Source organism: Eschrichtius robustus, chromosome 17 (assembly GCF_028021215.1).
Source record: "Eschrichtius robustus isolate mEscRob2 chromosome 17, mEscRob2.pri, whole genome shotgun sequence".
Classification (NCBI taxonomy): domain Eukaryota; kingdom Metazoa; phylum Chordata; class Mammalia; order Artiodactyla; family Eschrichtiidae; genus Eschrichtius; species Eschrichtius robustus.
The window spans coordinates 82666964-82683223 of NC_090840.1; the positions used below are offsets into that span (position 1 = coordinate 82666964).

Here is a 16260-nt window from a genome sequence, read left to right on the forward strand (position 1 = left end):
TGGTAGAAATGGTCAGATTCTGGATATATTTTAAAGATGGTGCCAAGAGAATTTGCTGCCATACGAGACACGGGGTGTAAGAGAAAGGAAATAATTTAAAATGACTCCAAGGTTACTGGTCTGAGCAACCAGAAAATTGGAATTGGCATTAACTGAGATGGGGAAAACATGGAAAGCCAGTATTTAGGGTGGAGATCAGGAGTTCAGATTTAGAGTTGTGATGTATGAGTTAACTAGTAAATATAGAATTGGAAATTTTGAGTAGGTCACTGTATATAGAGGTCTGTTATTCAGGAGGGATGTCTGGTCTGGAAATAAAATGATCTGGATAAAAAATTGGGGAGCTTCCAGTGTTATGTGATATTTGAAGCCTGTGACTCCGTAAGATCACACAAGGAGTGAATGGAGAGAAGGAGAGAGACTCGAAACTGATCTCTGTTGTACTCTGGTGTTTGTAAGTTGGGGAATGAGGATTATACAGAAGAGGAGGCTGAGACGTAGTTAGGAGAAAGACAACAGGCATGTGGCAACCTGGAAGCTAAGCACAGAAGATGTTAAGAAGAGAGGACCCATTGCTCAAATACTTCTGAAAGATAAAATTAGGTGTGGATTGGAACATGTCCATCAGGTTTCACAACATGGCAGCCCTGGGTGACTTTACAGGAACAGTTTGGTGGAGTAAGGTTGAACTCTTATTAAATTGAGTTTAGAGAAGGGCAGAGAGGAATCGGTGACAACAAGGGGATAGATTTTTTTAAGCATAATTTTAATGTATGGGAAAGATGAGCAAATTACTGGATATTTCCTTTCATATGGGCCTTAAATCCTTATAAGTAATATGTAAGTAATATGTCTTGTAACATGTAAGTATTTGATGCATTTTGTTCATGCCCTAATATTGAAAAAAAATGAAGTAAATATGCAGATATTGACATAGATGACCATGATATTATATGGGGAAGAAGCAACTAATAGAATGTCTGTATATTATGATATCATTTGTGTTTTAAAGCACCAACACTGTGTGTGTGTTCATAAATACAAAAAAAAAAAAATACAAACAGTATCTGGAAGAATGCACAATGAATTATTCATAAGAATTTTATTCAGAGAACTGGGGTTGGGTGTATGAAATAAAAAGATAATTTCCATTTTTATTATATATAGAAAATTTTTAATATGAAAAATATTAGAAAAATAAAAAGGGGATGTATAACATGGAGGGGATGTGATTCCTTAGTAAGTTGATAACAGTAAATAGAATTCATGCTTGCTCAGTTTAATGGAAGTTTGGAGTTGATGATTGGTACTGCAGCTCAGTTATGGGAAATTTGTCTAACTGTATGGTGTCCCTATCTGTCTTTTAGGGGCCTCAGTGTTCTCAAAGACACAGTGAAGGATAGCAATGAGATGGCATCTAAGCTTCTTTCTCATTCTGCATACCTATATTCTTTGACCTCAGTGTTGGGAAATATACTGGTGATGGAGGCCAGAAGTTTGCATTCTAATACTTCTTTGATCCTAAGTCATGGAGTAATTTTTGGAAATTTCTCTTTTCTGAATCTAGTCTTCTTCTTGCTGTTGGGAAAACGAGGAGCTTGAATTACATCAGTGGTTTTCAGCTTGAACCTCCCACTGCCGTGGCCAGCAGTTACCTTGGTGAGTCATCTTTATAAGCCTCAAGTTCTCATGTTTCAAAAGGATGGAAAGAACAGTGATTTCTTTGCAGGATTGTTGGATAACTATCATTCATGAAGATAACCTTTCATAAAACATTTCATAACGTTTCACGAAAATAAGTGAAGTGTTATTTATAACATTTATAAAAGCATAAAGGATAATATTGTCCCTGAGCAAATCCAAACCTGCGGAGTTCCAGGATTACAGCAGAAGTCAGCCTGATGAATGTTTTTGCTTCTTTCACATCCCCACCTAGCTTCCCTTTGAGGATGTGACACTTTACCCAGGTCTCCATTGTTGAGGGGCTTCTTACTTCAGGAGGAAGATACGCAGACATTTCAGAGGAAGACAACATATAAACTGTTATGCAAGAGAAGCTTCAAATTTCAGTTGATTTCAATGCCAAAATCTTCCTTCTAGATGAGTGCAGACCCAAATTTGAAACCAGACATGAAGAGTTTAAAGGTCAAAGCTGCTTCATCATTTCTTTTTTTAATAAGCAAATCCTGATTAAACAAACCCTTGAATAATGCAAAGCCATAAGTCATGGATGGGTCCTTAGTGTGATAGAAAAAGCTGACTTTCAGATTGTTGGACTTATAAGACATAATGTAATGACTAGGAAAGCAGGGATGTAAAATGCATTCCTCTTCACCCTAAATGAGCCCAGATATTTTTCCTTAGCTCAGACTTATAAGCATTTTAGGTTTCCATTATAATTTTTACTACCCTATTAGGAGACAGTCATTCATGACAGGGAATTTGAGTGAATTATGCAATCTCTGAAGATACACCAATATCTCATAGTCGCGTGCACGGTCTTTGATGAGCTCGCTTCCTGGAGCCATCAATAAATGCTTTAAATGCAGCCTTGACTATAGCCTTGCAATTTCCTGGAAACTGTCTCTGATGTGTTCTAATGCATGAGGAGAGAGAGTAATGCATTCCTAATCTTTGTTCTGGGTGGCAATAGTAAGAGCCAAAGGCAAGAAGAGACAGGCATTCTAGACAGAGGAACCAGCACAGGAAATGTATGGAGGAATAAATGCACAAACAGGGCATGTTTAGAAGATAATACCTTGGCTGAATTGTTTTACCTTGGTATGTTGATTGTTTCATAGATTAATACAGAATGAAGGAGAACTGAGAAAATCTCTCAAGGTCACTTCTCTTTATCTGTAATTCACACAAAGGCCTAAAGGTCTCCACTAAAATAAGAGTCAAACCTCAAAAGTTGAACCATTGGAGGGGTCCGTTTCACTGGGATACAACCATGTGCTGGCTATAAAGATGGGCACGAAAGACATGGCCCCTGTCTTTGTGGAGTTTGCACCCTGGTGAGGATCCTAAGAAGAGTCCTCAAGTAAATATCACCCAAGATCAGTGCATGAGCTTCCTACTGCTGCTCTAACAAATTACCACAAACTTAGCGGCTTATAACACATCTAATTTCCTACGGTTCTGGAGGTCAGAAGTCAGACCTGGGTTTCGCTGGACTGCAGTTGATGTGTCAGCAGGGCTGTGTTCCTTCTGGGGGGCTCTAAGGGAGAACACATTTCCTTGCCTTTTCCTGCTTCCAGAGACCACCTACATTCCTAGGCCTGTAGTCCTTTTCTCCATTCTCACAGCCAGTAGTGTATCATTGTCAAGTCTCTCTCTGACTTTCCTGCCTCCCAGTTTCACTTATAAGGACCCCTGTGGTTAGTTTTGACCCACTGTAACAACTTCCCATCTAAGCTTCTCTATTTAATCTTATCTTCAAGATCCTTTCTACATGCAAGGTAACATATTCATAGGTTCTGTGGGTTAGGGCACGGGCATCTTTGGAAGGCTACTATTCTGCAAAACTAGGGAATATTTCTCTGAGCTGAGCCTTGAAGTTTGGTTAAGATCTGAATAGACCAAATTTCCTTTCTTTTTTTTTTCCCTTGCTTCCTCCCTCCCTCCCTGCCTGCCTTCCTTCCTTACTTCGTTCCTCAGTTAATTTAGTCCAAAAGTCACTGGGAAGACGAAAGTGGATCAGTAACAGTATCCTATAGGATGGCATCAGAAACAGACCACAGAGCCATTCCAGTGGTGACTGAAATGGTAGTCTGAAATTCAGTATCAGAACAGGGTAAAAGAGGCATAGATTGGCATACAGGAATTTGAGCACATAAGTGAGTATGTTGGGAATGGGAGCCAGCTTTTCAGTGACAAGAAGGGAGGTAGAAATATGGAAAGACACCTTATGGTAACACCTCATGTATTATTCCGTAAATAGATGAGTAGGTAGTTATAGATATAAAATAATTAGATTTAAGGTGTGTGTGTTCAGGCATATGTTTCCGCTGAGAGGGACTGGGGACAAGAACACTAGGGTAGCAATTAGCGCACATTACATTTAGATCTTGGTCTCTAAATACCATGGAGGTGGAGTGCACTATCCAAGGAGCCCAGGGATTGTCAAAAGAGAAACATTTCAGTACCCCAGACAGCTCCCTGGGCAGCTCTCTCAGAGCATACTTCCTTCCAACACATCAATGTGACATCCAGCTGCAGGTCTGAGTCAGGTCCACAGAGCAGGTCGCTTCAGCACGCCAAGAGAAGCACTTCGTACCCACACTACCTGCTGCTAAAAGTGCATCCAGAAAAAAATCACATCACTCAATGATGACTAAAGAGAACATTATTTCATCTATGAAGTATAATTGCATTTCAATGGGATTAAACTGTTTGGCTTTTCGAAAATTCAAGAAGGCAGAGCCTTTGTGAAATGGAGCAGAAAACCACAAGGTAAGCAAAATCTAAGACAAAAAGCCAACAGGATGAAGTAGAAAAGGAAGTTAGACAAAAAGGGAAAAGTCACCCTGGGGACTAAAAAACATGGAGATGTAAAATTCCATAGACTCAAATAAGCAATATAGACAACAAATATGCAAAAATACCTCCAGGTTCCAGAGGAAAATAACTGAGATTAAAACCATTAGTAATTTCAAGGGAGGGGCCTATAATAATGATTCAGAGATTAAAATGTACAAATTTTAAAATTATGGAGAAATGTGTTTTCAAATTTGTTAATGAAATTTAAAATTGTTAAAAACAATCATTATATATTATTAAAAACATAAATGGCCACAAAAATACCTATGGCTATTCATCAGGGTAACCATGCACCAGAAAAAGGGAAATTCCCAGACCTTCTATTAGATACAGGCTCTATCTCTAGTCCTGGGCACCCAAAACATCACTGAATACTATTAGTCGGTTTGGGATTAGGACAGTGAGATGACAGATTTTGATTTACCTCTGTCTAATAGTTGAGTAAGTGCTCTACCACATTAGTGAACTTTCTGGGTGCCAGAGTGCAGGGCAAGTTGAAATAATCCTTTTAAAAGTAGAGAGAATTTGCTTCACCTTACATCACTCTGAAGAACAGGATAGGATACTTTGTGGATCTCTCTGGATTTTGGAGGTAACCATATACCACATTTGGGAATATTGTTCAAATCCATTTACCCATAGGGTAACCCATAGGCTGCAAGTTTTCAAATGGGCTCTGCACAAAAGAAGGCTCTGTTTTAGGTCTAGACTCTAGTTTAAACTGCTGCCTGGATCTTTCAAACCAGATAATGGTAAAGGAAGGGTGTGTGTCAGGCCACAGTGCAGGAAGAACCTTCTGGTAGACCCAGATGGAAGATATCAGTGCATGTTTCCAGGTATTTGAAGTAAGGTCATGCTCTCTTCTTTTGACTACTATTTCTTATCTAGGTTTTTTGTTGTATATATTTTTTATTTTTTGTTTTGTTTTGTTTTTTTGTAGGATTCTGTTTTATACAGATACCAAGTTGAGAGGTCTGTAAGAACCTTTTGGTTAACTACCTTGACATGATAGAAGAATTTTGTAGAGTCAACAAAAAAGAAATAACCATTTAACAATTTTATACTATTTTAATATTTTCCAATTGCTTTATAGACATTGTATCATGTGTGCCTCACAATAACCCTATGCAGTGTGTTATCATCTTTATTTATTTCACAGGTGGGCAAACTAAGGTTCAGTGAACTGATTTGTCCCAGGCACAGAGGTAGGAGGTAGCTGGGTCACCCAGTGTCCTTGGGGAAATCCGTATGACACACAGACTAGGCATTATCTAGAAGAACCTTCCACAGATAATTCAGGTTATCGTGCTGCTACTCATGCTAACACATCACAGTACTTTCAAACTCTGCTTAGTGTGTAGGTTGTTACAAAGTTTTTGAAGGTGAGTGATCCGAAGAACGTCAATATAATTAAATTCCCACCTGAAACTTGAGATGTTGGCACCACCAGTACTTTTTTATATAAAGTAGTAGGGGGAAGAAAAAGGGGGTTAAATTAATTAACCAAACGTGTGTTCTGGTTACCTTTTCTTTAGATAATTGAGGGAATAATTTAATAAATTGAAGCCTTCTTCTACCACCCCCATCTCATGTTTCCTATTCCCTCTGACAGCCTCTCAGTTAATTGAAATTTTCTTCTTGATGGTGTCATGGGATGCCTTTATTCCCACAGGATTCATATCCTTACTGGATCTTTCCTTATTGGATTGCCAAAATTTCCTATTGACTGATATTTGTGGGCTTAAGATGTCTAAGAAATAGTCAGTGCCTTTCTTGGATTTCACACGCTGTCTTTCTTGACAACGTGTTTCTTTACAGTGGTGTTTTAGTAACAGAATTTGCCCTTGGTAATCAGAATCAACCACCTCAGCAAATACAAGAAGCTCTTCTTGGTGTGGTGATGTAGCGACATAAGGAGATCAAATGCTTAAGGGGGAGTTTCCGATTCTGATTTGACAAAAATTTTACGTATAGCCTGGTCAGTAGGCATCCTCTGGGCACTAGACATCTGAACCCTCTGAGTGCAAGGCCGCATGTGTGGGAAACAAAAGGACATAGTGAGGTCGGGGTCCTAAGCTCCGGCCAGGGGGTAAGGCGCTTACAGATTTGTATCCCCCGTGGGTGATCTGTCTTAGTTTTAGTGATTCTGCCTGCTCTTACAGATCTGTCATCATTGTATTCGTTTTTTAAACTTTTATTGCTTTAGCTACATTTTATTTATTTTAAAAGTTTTTATTTAAGTATAGTTTACAATGTTGTTAATTTACAATTTACAACATTATAATTTACAGTGCTGTTAACTTCAGGTGTAAAGCAGTTATTCAGTTTTATGTATATATTCTTTTTCAGATTCTTTTCCCTTATAGGTTATTAAAAAATCCTGAGTATAGTTCCCTGTGCTACACAGTAGGTCCATCATTATATTCTTTAGAGTTCTCTTTGTCCCTTGATGAGTCATCTCCTATTCTAGTAATTCTTGAATAATTCTTTATAGTAAACGTTTCATTTTCAAAGTGCTTCGTGGTTTCTGTCTCCTGTTTGGGTCCTAACTGAAACAAATAGCTGTTGATGTAAGGGACTCATCTCATTTCGTGGGACAGCACCCCAACCTTGCACGGAGTTACCTCAAATCTGTCCTGAGTCTCAGAAGCCCATTCCATCTGTTTGTCAAGCCAGTGACTTTGTTTTATAAGGCACAGGGTGAAAAATTAATTTGTAGGTTTTAGCTCATTACGAATTCTCCTTCGCAGTAAAATGATTTCCTCAGTTAGTGTCGATGCAAAGTGGAATACTATGGTGATGAATTCCACAAGTCACTGAATGATGATGGTTCTGTTAGAAGTATTTCCTGCAGGGAAGACAAATCTGCACCTAGAATATGTATGTGTTTCTGTTAGAATAAATTGCTGCCCACTCCACTATAGAAAGGAAAAAAAGTACTACGCCTACCCCCTGGTAGCAGGATGATTGCATTTGGGGGTGGTGCTATGTCAGCAGAGTGGCCATAAAATTGACTTTCTCAAGTAGGACACTTTTGAGAATGAAAAGAGGAGCTAATGGGACATCAGGACAGAAGGGATAAACCAAGACCCTAGGGGTGAAAGTGAACACACAATTACCCTGCATGCTGGGTACTTAGCATTAGTCACTGCTAAAGACACCATCAGTACTAGGCAATAGCAGTGTCCAGCTCAGCTTGGTGAAGGATGTCCAGCTTGTAGAGCCCATGCATAGTCTTCATTCCTGATGCCACAGAATCTTTGTACCCACAGAGAAAATGCCAGGCTTCCTGGAGAAAGAGGCTGATGGACGTCCACGTGTGTTCACCTTGTCCACCTGGTTATTGAGTGTTTTCCAAATGGGTCATGTCTCCTGGTGTTTATTTAGTTTTATCATAAATGTTTTCATTCACCATGCCCTTTGTAAGAGGTCCATCCACACATCACTCCTCTATATGACACCTAATTTCCAATAGTTATTTTTTGGAAAAAAAAATATGAGCTGCCAACCAATCCATTTGCAATCACTATACAGGTTCTGCCTTTTCCACTGTATAATGAACGTATAGAAATACTACCCAAATTCTTCATTGCATAACTTTATTTTGTAACCGTCCACCGGGGCACCCTTGGGGGGCTCTCTTGCAGCTGCCATTCACTTCCAGTGATGACAGCACACTGTGCAGATTTTGAAAGAGACCCTTGCTTCTTTCCCGTTGTGTTGGCTGCCATCAGAGAGCTGCACATGATTCTGTAGGTGAGAGTTGATGGAGAAGTAGTATAGTAGTATATATTAGTCAGCTTGTGCTGATGTAACAAAATATCATAGATTGTGTAGCTGAAACAACAGAAATTTATTTTCTCACAGTTCTGGAGGCTGGAAGTCCAAGGTCAGGGTGAAGGTGTGGGTAGGTCCTAGAGGGAGTTCTCTTCCTGTCTTGCAGATGGTCACCTTCTTGCTGTGTCCTCACAAGGCATGGGGGTCAGGAGAGTGAGAGCAAGAGAGAGAGAGAGTTTCCTCTTCTTATAAGCCCACAGGCCGTAGTCCTATCAGATTATGGCTCTACTCTTACGACTTTATCTAACGTTAACTCCCAGAGACCTTATCTCTAGATACAGTCACAGTGGAGGTTAGGGCTTCAACATGGGAATTTCAGAGAGACACAATTCATTGTACAGCACAGTCAGAGAGGGTAACTTTGGAATGTGCACCGCATTCTCCTGCAGGTTACCTGTGCCTCTGAATTGGCTTTGGTCTCATTTAAATAACTTCCTTTTTTTTTTTAACATCTGTATTGGATTATAATTGCTTTACGATGGTGTGTTAGTTTCTGCTTTATAACAAAGTGAATCAGTTATACATATACATATGTTCCCATATCTCTTCCCTCTTGCGTCTCCCTCCCTCCCACCCTCCCTATCCCACCCCTCTAGGTGGTCACGGAGCAGCGAGCTGATCTCCCTGTGCTATGTGGTTGCTTCCCACTAGCTATCTGTTTTACATTTGGTAGTGTATATATGCCACTCTCTCACTTTGTCACAGCTTACCCTTCCCCCTCCCTGTGTCCTCAAGTCCATTCTCTAGTAGGTCTGCGTCTTTATTCCCGTCTTACCACTAGGTTCTTCATGACCTTTTTTTTTTTTCCCTTAGATTCCATATATATGTGTTAGCATACTGTATTTGTTTTTCTCTTTCTGACTTACTTCGCTCTGTATGACAGACCCTATGTCCATCCACCTCACTATGAATAACTCAATTTCGTTTCTTTTTATGGCTGAGTAATATTCCATTGTACATATGTGCCGCATCTTCTTTATCCATTCATCTGTTGATGGACACTTGGGTTGCTTCCATGTCCTGGCTATTGTAAATAGAGCTGCAATGAACATTGTGGTACATGAGTCTTTTTGAATGATGGTTTTCTCAGGGTATATGCCCAGTAGTGGGATTGCTGGGTCGTATGGTAGTTCTATTTTTAGTTTTTTAAAGAACCTCCACACTGTTCTCCATAGTGGCTGTATCAATTCACATTCCCACCAACAGTGCAAGAGGGTTCCCTTTTCTCCACACCCTCTCCAGCATTTATTGTTTGTAGATTTTTTGATGATGGCCATTCTGACCGGTGTGAGATGATATCTCATTGTAGTTTTGACTTGCATTTCTCTAATGATTAATGATGTTGAGCATTCTTTCACGTGTTTGTTGGCAATCTGTATATCTTCTTTGGAGAAATGTCTATTTAGGTCTTCTGCCCATTTTTGGATTGGGTTGTTTGTTTTTATGTTAGTGAGCTGCATGAGCTGCTTGTAAATTTTGGAGATTAATCCTTTGTCAGTTGCTTCATTTGCAAATATTTTCTCCCATTCTGAGGGTTGTCTTTTGGTCTTGTTTATGGTTTCCTTTGCTGTGCAAAAGGTTTTAAGTTTCATTAGGTCCCATTTGTTTATTTTTGTTTTTATTTCCATTTCTCTAGGAGCTGGGTCAAAAAGGATCTTGCTGTGATTTATGTCATAGAGTGTTCTGCCTATGTTTTCCCCTAAGAAAATAACTTCCATTTAATCAAACAACCATTTTTTATGATTTTCCAGCTCAAGTACCATTCAGCCAATAAAAGTAAACTGAAGTTGCTGACTCACATGATGGTGTCCTGAGGCATTCAATAGCTATCAGGGCCCAGGAAACTAGAGGTGCTTTTCAAAAGAAGAATCGCTGTCTCAGAAGAGGTGACGGTTTTACTCCAAAGTCCTCAATGTCTCTGCTGAGATTCATCAGTGGAGGACTTCCCAGAGGACCCATGAGTATCCCTGTCTGCCTTAGATGCTTCTAGTATCATTAGATCTACAGGAACATAAGGCTGAAGCAGCAGAACGCCTGGATCTGCTGCAGAGCCCTTTCTGGCTACAGGCTCCCAATAAAACTTAGGCTTATGGGTCACTCAATAAATGTATCAGAACATCATGCCCAAAGGTAGTGTATCTTACCACCAAAAATCAAAGAGAGTTACCGCATTGCATGTTTTTCTTGGTTGCAAAGTGCAAACATAGCAAACTGCATCTGTCTCTTTTTAAAGGAATATCCTTATACACCCCAGAACATGGGGCCATAGGAACCTTACCCATGTGGCAGACCACTGGTCTTCTGCTGGTTTTCACACCCATCCTTGGACACACATATGCCTTGCTAAATTGCTTAGCGTGTCCACTATAACCTGCTCAGCAGGGACATGTAGAATAATGTCATCAATTGACATGACCAGTGGATCCACTGTGGGATATCAAAGTGGGTGTCTGAAAGCAGAGTGTGTAGAAACAAAGCTAAGATAGAAAATCAGTATGTAAACTGAAGAAAGGAGAAGGCAAGACGGACAGAGGAAGAAGCTGACTGGCAGTGAGGCGGGACATGGGCCTCAGCCAATCCTATGGGAGCTCTGAATCTGGGACGGCCCCTCAGCTGGGTGTTTGCATTTCTCAGTCAGTCATCAGTCTTAGCCGCTTCCTGGAAGGTATATTAGTCAGGGTTCTCCAGGGAAACAGAACTAATAGGATACATATAGATATACAAGAGAAGCTTATTAGGGGCATTGGCTCATCTGATCATGAAGGCTGAGGAGTCCCCCGATCTTCTGCCGTCAAGCTGGAGAACCAGGAAAGCTGTGATATAATTCAGTCCCAGTCTGATGGCCTGAGAGCTAGGGGCTACTGGTGTAAGTCCGGGAGTCCTAAGGCCTGAGAACCAGGAGCCCCAGTGTCTCAGGGCAGAGAAGATGCAAGTCCCAACTCAAGAAGAGAGAGGCAGAATTCACCCTTCCTCTGTGTTTTCGTTCTATTTCGGGCCCTCAATGGATGGGATGATGCCCACCCACCTTGGGAAGGGTGGGTGTTCTTTACTCAGTCTACTGAATCAAATGCTAATCTCTTTTGCAAACACCCTCGCAGAACGCCCAGAATTAATGCTTTACCAGCTGTCTGGGCATCACTTAGCCTGGTCAAATTCACACCTAAAATTAACCATTGCAGAGGGCATCACTTTAGCTGGGGCAGTTCTCTATTGCTGAGGACAATTCCAGTGAGGGACACTTCTTTGACTCTTCAGCAACCAGTAGCTATGGGATGGTAACATCAGGCTTGAAGGAAAATTCAGGGCAGAGTACCGCTCTATCCACTATAAGTAGGATGATGGGGAATTGCATTGTTAGATAATATCATTAAAATATAATGATGTTGAACAGTGTGGAGGTTCCTTAAAAAACTAAAAATAGAGTTACCATATGATTTTGCAATCCCACTCCTGGGCATGTATCCAGAGAAAACTCTAATTCAAAAAGATACATGCACCCCAATGTTCATCGCAGCACTATTTACAATAGCCAAGACATGGAAGTAACCTAAGTGTCCATCAATGGATGAATGGATAAAGAAGATGTCGTGTGTATATATATATATGTATGTGTGTGTGTGTGTGTGTATATATAATGGAATATTACTCAGTCATAAAAAAGAATGAAATAATGCCATTAGCAGCAACATGGATGGACCCAGAGATTATCATACTAAGTGAAGTAAGTCAGACAGAGAAAGACAAATATCATATGATATAACTTATACTTGGAATCTAAAATATGACACAAATGGACATATCTATGAAACAGAAACAGAGTCACAGATATAGAGAACAGACTTGTGGTTACCAAAGGGAATAGCGGGGATGGTGGGGGAGAGATAAATCAGGAGTTTGGGATTAACATATGCACAGTACTATATATAACATAGGTAAACAACAAGGTATGCTATGTATAGCATAGGGAACTATGCTCAATATCTTGTAATAAACTATAATGGAAAAGAATCTGAAAAAGTATACACATATATATGTGTATATAACTGAATCATTTTTCTGTATACTTGAAACTAACACAACATTGTAAAGTAACTCTACTTCAATTAAAAAAATCAGAAAGAATAAAATATGCTGATGTCGGAATAGTAACTGAATATGTAATCTCAGAGTGTTAATGTGAAGAAAACGTAGCCAATCATAAAGTTAAATTTCATGTGTATACCACATCAATGTTTATGTCTATTTCCAATCATATTATTCCACTCAAATATTACACAAGTACTACATTATAGTTAAATCACTGTAAGTGAGAACAGTGCAAAACAGTGCACATATATTTTAAAAGTTAAGTACCTGTATTTCAAGGTTAGTGAAAGGACAAGAGTGAGCCTACAATGGAAGGTGGAAGGCCATGACTAATTTTGTTACATCCTGATTTGTGTAATCATGAGGTCTCCTGTATTAACAAAAGCTTCCATTCATTAAGAACTTGCTGTGGGGCAGACCTGTGTCAGTGCTTTTCGTGAATTATCTTATGTAGTTCTCTTATCAGATTTATCAGTCCCATTTTACATCAGAGGAACTTGATTCAAAGAAAGATTAATTAACATGCCCAAGGTCATGTAGCTGGTAAATAGAGACATAGATTTTATCCCAGGAATTCTTACACAGAGACCAAGACTGAAATGTCTGATTTGTCCAGTCAAGATACAAGGAAGACATAATGACCTACCCTATAACAGGTGGGATTATTGATGGATAAATTATTTGAAAAACACTAAGAGTTCTGCAGAAGGATCATTAGTATGCAAAGCCAGCTGTCACTGCCAGTGGCAAAGGTCAAGTGCAAGTACCTGAAGTCTCCTTAGCAAGGACCCCAGGCAGTTGGCTAATTTGCAGTTGGCTAATTTGCTGGATAAATTCTGCCCTGGAAGTCAAGAAATCATCTTCAAAGATAAGCTAGAAGACTTTTTCCAACATTTTGCAGAACTGACCAAATGGCAGAGTTTTTCTTGTGCTCATTTGCGTTCCAGGGATAGTCAGGCTTACCAAAAAATATGCTATTGTTTAACATATGCTTTATTCCTCTCACCACGTGCTTCAGAAATAAATTTTAACCTTGTGTATCAGTACAAGATACATAAGTGTATGGTGCTCTGGGAAGAGTCCAGGATTTAGAGAAGTATTCGAAACATACAATGTTTCAAAGATTGTTGTGAAATGGAATTAAGCAGATGGGGTAAACTGTAGGACCCCTTCCAACAGCTTGAGGAATAAAAAGTCGCTCCTTTTTTCTCCTTTTCACACCCAGATCCCAGAAAATCCCATATTCCATTCTTACCCAAAAACTTCAAGGACATCCTCAGTCTAAAGATACCAGATCTACTTCCAAATACCAGATGAAGATAACTCAGAGTAGCCCAATTACTCCCCAAGGAAGTTTCATTTTCTGGCTCTGTAGGTTTTGTTGCAGACTGTGGGGTGGGCTGCACAGTGTGTTCTTGTCCATAGCTTCTGGGATGCTCTTATGGGTTGCATTGTGTCCCCCCAAAAGATATGTTGAATTCCCAACACTTGGTACCTGTGGATATGAACTTATTTGGGAAGGGGGGGTGGTCTTTCTAGATATAATCAGGTTGAGATGAGTTCACACTGAGTTAGAGTGAGTCCTAATCCGAATCGATGGGTGTTCCTATAAGAACAGGAGAAAAGACTCAGAGACACAAAGAGAAGAATACGATGTGATGACAAAGGCAGATTGAAGTGATGCATCTACAAGCAAGGGACACTAAAGATGGCGACAACGCCAGAAACTACGAGAAAAACATGGATTCGATCCTCCCGGAGAGGTTTCAGAGTGAGCGTGGCCCTGCTGACTCCCTGATTTCAGACTTCTAGCCTCCAGAATGTGAGAGAAGCCCTTTCTGTTGCTTTAAGGCCGCCAGCTGTGGCACTTTGTTACTGGAGCCCTGGAAAAATGATCCAGATACTTTACTGTTCTGATTCAGCACAAACTGAGATTGAGGTGTTTTGGGGTTTGGTTTTGTATTTTTTCCTGGAGATAATCCCACTCTCTCCAACATTACCCGGGGCACAGCCCTGCATCCTTGAGCTATTTAGTTTACACTCACATTCTCAACACAACACCCCCCCCCCAAAAAAAAAAAACCAACCCTTCCTGTGCTGGGAGCTGCGTTAGTGCGGGGCAAGGATGGAGAAAGGGGTTTCCTACCATGGCAAGAGTGAGCCATTACATGCTGGTCGGAGCGGCCTCCCTCTACAACTTTGTAGCTATAGTAGTTCCATAGGCCCCATTTGATGTGCCTGCAGTAACTGGGGGTGTTTGATGAGCGTCCTGATTCCCAGGCCTCACCCCAGACCCCCAGATCCAGCCTTGGACCTCCCGGGAACTGCTGAAGCCTAGAGCAGACTGTCCGTGGGGCACACTTGCAGGAACAATCCTCTCAGCTTTGTGGACGAGCTCGGTGTGCTTGCCCGGACTTTTCTGTTAGCCAGGCCTCTGCCACAGCTGACTGATGGGATGCATGCCTTCGTCACCCAGTGAGTCTGAGAACAGGAAGCACATGGCAGCACGTGCACAGGTATGGTACTGTCCCTAGGGAGGGGGCACGCGCTCCTCCGATCCAGGCGGTGGCAGTCAGGAAGTGAAGGCACTGTGTCGTCAGTTTTTTAAAAATTGGGTAATCAGCACTTAACAGCACCATGGTGCACATTCCATGTATTAATTAGCTGGCTTATATTTCTTTTTTACTATATAAAACTGAGAATCTTAGTTTCTGGTCAGCACCATACATCTGATGTGCAGAAAGATCTGTCACTATTCAAAGAGGCTAAGACCACAGCCCCAGGTAACCTGCACCTTGACTAACTATTGGATGCAGAGCATCCACCCAAATATCAATTCCCATCCTATTCTTCATAAGTGAGTTTGGGCTAATCACTGTAGCCAGCTTATTTCCTCCACAGCTAGAAGAAAGTACTTAAACACCTCCATGCTCACCGTCCATTCTTTGGGTATTCATAACAGTTCTGGGCTTCAGCTTTTGATGGGAAAAGATAAAAAGTATTGTGGCTGTTTCTGCAATACGCTACACCTTCCAAAATGTAATAGAAAGCAGGCTGAGACACCCATGAACATAAATATCTATATTAAAATGCATAAACAAAATGCAGCATTAAAAAGTATAAGAAGCTATGAGAGTGGGGTACATTTCAGTAACCAGGGGGAGCCATAGAGACACTCTTGATGTATGTGGTCATTTCTGAACTTTGTCTTGAAGGATGATTGTATTAAGGATAATATATTTGATACTCCAGTCGAGGGAAGAAGGTGAAAAGGGGCACGTGGGTGCTCAAAAAGGATGAATCATTGGCTGTTGTGCCGTCGTGGCAGGGAAGAGAGAGGAAGAGGTGAGCAGGAAGACGAGGTAGGGAACCAAATGATGAAGGACCTTCAGAGCACATGGGAAGGTCGGTTTGGATTCGGAAGGTGATGCTAAGCCCAGGAAGGAAAAGTGGTGCGATCGGCCCAGTGTTTAGAAGGCAACCAGGAAGTTCTCCTTCATTAGGGGGAAAATGAATCAGAAGTAGTGGAGGCGATGAGGAAGCTTTGGAACTGGTCCATGACAATGACAAAGAGAAACTGAACTAGCACTGCAGTGACGGAGAGAAAGCAAAGGGAAGGTAGATAGTTGGGGAAAGAATCAGAAAAAGCAATTTTCAACAATTGGGTAATATAAACCCCCTTGGTATCTGTTTCTTCCAGACCAGGCTGCAGAAGTAAAGAATATGAATGATAGATGAAGGATATATTGATGATGCAAGTTAATAAGAATATTTTAACGGTGTGCTTAAATGAAA

The 16260-nt window shown here is 40.6% G+C and overlaps 1 long non-coding RNA gene across 5 annotated transcripts in view; it reads left to right on the forward strand.

Annotated features, from left to right (window-relative positions):
• The window catches only part of LOC137751472 (uncharacterized), a 142712-nt gene that overhangs the window by 58416 nt on the left and 68036 nt on the right, over window positions 1–16260 (forward strand). For all 5 annotated transcript variants that reach the window (XR_011070808.1, XR_011070806.1, XR_011070809.1 and 2 more), the window contains exon 2: window positions 1568–1659. This is a non-coding gene — a long non-coding RNA (uncharacterized lncRNA). The remainder of the gene's footprint in view (window positions 1–1567; window positions 1660–16260) is intronic.